Source organism: Cucumis sativus, chromosome 6 (assembly GCF_000004075.3).
Source record: "Cucumis sativus cultivar 9930 chromosome 6, Cucumber_9930_V3, whole genome shotgun sequence".
Classification (NCBI taxonomy): domain Eukaryota; kingdom Viridiplantae; phylum Streptophyta; class Magnoliopsida; order Cucurbitales; family Cucurbitaceae; genus Cucumis; species Cucumis sativus.
The window spans coordinates 16049989-16054997 of NC_026660.2; positions in this window are offsets into that span (position 1 = coordinate 16049989).

Genomic DNA, 5009 nt, shown 5'->3' on the forward strand with positions numbered 1-5009 from the left:
GATTGAGTATCATACTGCCAAGGTCTTCCTAGTAGGAGATGGCATACATCCATCTCAATGACATCACAAACAATTTGGTCTTTGTAGGCGTTTCCAATGGAGAGAGGGACTGTACAGATTTCGCTGACCGTGGCTTCTCCTCCTTTTCTCACCCAACCTATCTTGTAAGGGTTTGGATGTGCTTCAGCCTTTAGATTCAAGACTGTTACTAATTTCTTTGCTACGAAGTTTTCACTGCTGCCGCTGTCTATGATTACATCACATACTCTTCCGTTTATGGTGCATCTTGTCTTGAAAAGACAGTGGCGTTGCAGGTTTTTTTCTTCCTTGGGCATAATTAGTAACCGTTGGATAACACAAGAGACCCTTTCCCCATCATCTGCTTCAATCAGTTCAGTTTCTTCCTCTGCTTCTATACTGTCTTCACTTGTCTGTCCTCCTCCTTCGGCTGTTGCAATGGTTCTTCTTTGCGGACAGTTGTTGGACAGGTGGCCAGTTTGGCCACATCGGAAGCATTTTCCTAATGACGGGCGGGAGTAGTTGTTCTGACCACTAGGCTTGAACGTCTGTTCTTTCTTTCTTTCAACGGCTACTTCTTGATTATCAATCTCTTTCCCTTTTGCTTTTGTTGAGGTTGAAGGTTGGTCGTTTGTTTTGCTTTTTGTCGAATTTGTTTCCCATGCTGATCTTCTATTTAGATTCTTGGATCGAATTGCAATCATCTCCTCTACCGTTTCTGCAAATGATATTGCTTCAGACAGGAAACGGAATGGTTGTAGTCTGACCTTTTCCTTGATGTTGAATCGAAGGCCTCCCACAAATCTTGCAGCCTGGTGCTGTTCATTTTCGCTTAGGTTTGTTCTTGCACTCAGGCGGTGGAATTCTTCAATGTACTCAGCTACTGTCCGGACACCTTGGCGGCAGTTTTGGTACTGATTGTATAAAGTTTGTTCGTAGTTTGGTGGTAAGAATCTTGCCTTCAGCAATTTTTTCATTTTTCCCATGAGCGAACCGGTTGTTTCCCGCATCTTTGTCTATTGATTTCTAACTGATCCCACCAAGCTGATGCACCAGCCCTTAATTTTAAGGCTACTAGGTGGACTTTCTTGCGTTCAGGTGTATCCATGTAGTTGAAGAAGTTTTCAGTACTCTTTATCCAGTCCAAGAATGCTTCTATGTTTCGTTTGCCATCATACATGGGAAGGTCGATCTTCATCTTATAATCGTGGTATTCTCCTCTTCTGGCCTCAATTCTTCGGTTATTTCTTCCTGCTCGTGCTTCATCATTGAAGTTCCACATGTTTCCTTGTTCATCCCGCTTGAAGAATCATCTTCTTTTCTTGCCCAAGCTTCTTGATCTTCTTGAAGGTCTTCGTCAATCTGTTGTTGTATAGCGTAACCGGGTCTCCTTCTTTGAAGTCCTCGTGGATTGTTCATGTTTCTAACGTATCCCCTTGCTCGCCGGCCTCTTGCTTCACCAAAACGTTGGTCGTTTTGGAAGTTAATTTCATTCCGTGGTGGTGGCTGTGGGAATTCTCCTCTTCGGTTTCCATCAACCTATCAAATTTGTTGTGGAGATCTCCCAAAGATTCTCAACAGCCAGCAAGCGAACTGTTGATGTCTTTGGAGAGAGGACGGTGATTTCCTCCGCCGCTTCTTGCACACGGTTTTCCCCCGTGGCAAGGTTGTTAACTCTTCGGCCAGCCATTCCGTCCCAAGAATCGGGGCTGCTCTGATACCAATTTGATGTAATTCAAAGTTGGATTGATTTTTCAAAAGAATTCTCTGCCAATAATGGCTAAGATAAAGGGTATTTATTGAGAATTTGTAAGTAGTTACAATTAGTTGAAATAACTGTTTATGAAACAGCCTTAACTGTTAAACAGTTTAACTGTTTAAACTGTTTTACTAACTAACTACAGCTGTTTAACCATAGCTTTATTCTATATTACATCAGTAAGGACATAAAATAAGCTTAGTAGTTACAATCTCTGAACATAAATTTATTATAAAGGAAAGTAAATGGCATACCTTAATAAAACATTTATACAATTATTACTTATCAACCCATCTACCCTCACAATCATGTCTAATATATGATGAAGTTGTATCATCAATCTCGTGAGGTGTATCAACATTGGGCATCTTTTGAACAACTCCATAACCACACTCTAGTAGCATATCTCCTATTTCATCTTCAAAGAAATCTTCTTCAATAATTCTACGTGGAGATGTTAAAACCACTGACCATTTAGGATTTGCAGAATCTTTCACATAAATATGTGTTTTGCTTGGGAGGCTAAAACAAATGGGTCTGATTTATGTCCAATACGTTTGAGATCCACAATGGTAAACTCAAGCTCGTCCACTTTGACTCCACTTCTATTATCAACCCAATCACACTTAAATAAAACAAAGGATAATTGATGGTAATCAATCTCCCATATCTCTTGTATTATGCCATAAAATGTCATATCTGATATGACTGGGTTTTTGTCTTTAGAACTAGACACTTGCATTGTACTGGTTGTTATACTAACTCCACTATTTTGAACTCTCCTAATATCATCGACGTCTTTTTGTGTGGTAGTAATAACCATTGATCATATAATCAGAATATGTAGCCACATGTGGAGAAGGTCCATGAGCTATCCATCTTAAGGAAGGCGTGATGGAATTTTTAGGAACTTCGAGAGCGAGGGCAACCTACAAAATATATTGGATCTGAATAGTTTAGATCTAAAATAAACATGGAAGTGTATGGTTCTAGTAATTACCCGTGTGGACAACCACCGACTGAATGTTCGATTATGCTCTTCTTGAATCCATTTTTTACTTCTATATTTACCAGAGTTAAGCTTACACAAACTCTCCATATTTTTTCTGTCAGAAATAACAAAATTATTAGGTAATTACATAACCAACTTATGTAAAATGAGAATAGATAGGATTTAGAACGCACTCAATGTATGGTAGAACTTCGTTTACATTTTGAATAACGTAAAGATGAGCTTGATCTAACTGCTCCTTAATCGGTCTGATAAAAGAAGAAGCTGATAATGATCTATCCACGTTTGAATCTGCTTTTATTATAGATGAGTTTAGTCCAATAGTGCTAGCACCCACCATAAATTTTGAACAGAACTCTATAGCCTCTTCAACAATATAATTTTCTACCATACATCCTTCTGGTCGATTTCTGTTTCACACATAATTTTTCAAAACTTTCATGTATCGTTCAAAAGGATACATCCACCTTAGATGAACAGGTCCACATAACTCAATTTCTCTTATGAGATGCACAACAAGGTGTACCATTATGGTAAAAAATGATGGTGGAACATACTTCTCTAATAGGCATAGAGTGACAACAACATCTTCTTGCATTCCTTTTAATTGTGATGAACCAACTGTCTTCTTACATATAGCATTAAAGAAGAAGCATAGTCGAACAATTACAAGTCTTACATGTTTCATAAAATACCATGAATTGCCACAAGTAGCAACTGTTGCATAAGAACGTGATGGTTTGTACAAGAATTTCTTCCCCACTCGATGTCGTTAAAAAAATAATTGATCTCTAATTGTATTCACATCTAAAGTCTTTGCATTTACGCATTTTAAACAAGGACAAGTCATGACGTTCGACATCTTTGAATGTTTCAACCCATTTTTAATAAACATCTCAACCCCAAAAGCATAATCAGAGGGAGGCGGTGGCTGTCGTGGATCTGAACGGTGGAAGAACCTCCGGTCGGCGGCTTCGTGAATCGGAGATGAAAGAAAAAGAGGGGGGGCGGCTGGAAGATGTGAGGAAGAGGAAGAGAAAAAGAAAGAAAAAGAAAAACGGGGAAGGGGCGTGCGAGAGAGAGAGAGAGGAGAGAGAAAGAAAATCTTTGATTTTCTTTTCTTTTTTTTTATTTCCTTCTTCTTTATTTAACTTAATGATTTAAAAAAAATTATAACAATATTATTAAATGTATATTATTATTATCTTAACCTTCCAAATCTCTTTCTCCCTTAACTTCTTTTCTAAAAAAAAGATATATATACACACATATATATAATAAGGTACCCTAGAGTTCGAGATGTTACAAGTGTAGTCTCCAACATTAAACCTTTGTCAAATAAATTTCCAAACTTGAAATAAACAAAGATTACTACTACATAAACTAAAGTATAAGAATTAATAAGAACATTTTAAGATTAGAGAAATAGAAATAAAACACAAATAATTATTATATGTTTAAAAACAAAAGATGAACTTACAGTCCCTATAACACACTTAATATAAATCTAGTCTTCACCCTATTAACCCCAATCTCCATTAACACACTTCTCACTACATCTCCATAAGTTCCAAATCAACACTCTCTATTTACCATTACATTTTCTTACCAAACTAATCCAGATACCAATATGTTAATAACACGAAGTCAGTGAAAAATGTCTCAAAAGTTAATCCTAAATTAAATTGAGGAAAGTAGAGAAGCGAATATTACGTTCCAATTTCCAAACAATGCTAAACTAAATCTCTCCCTTTCTCTTATTTGTAGTTACCTTTTATATTTATCATTCACTATTTCATTTCTTCACTCTCTTTGGTACTTTCCTTCTTTACCTTTAAACCCCAATCTCCATTAACCCACTGCCCACTTCCTCTTCATATCTTCCAAATCAACTCTCTATTTACCATTACATTTTCTTACCAAACTAAATCCACATACCAATATGTTAATAACAAAAAGCAGACAACAAAAATTAGAACCTACTAAAGATTGATTCAATGATCTATTTTGATGCCTAAAAAAAAAAGCGTATGAAAATTCTTTGAACCTCCAGAAGAAGGCTCGAAAGGGCCTCTGTAGTCCACTCCCTTTCGTCCAATGTCTGATGAAGTAATACCAGATTGGTATTCACGGGTTGAGTTGCCCTCTGTCTTGGTCTGCCCTGTGCTAGCCGAAGATGACGGCTGGGCACGCGATGGTTGCAATGGCTGGGCACGGTGG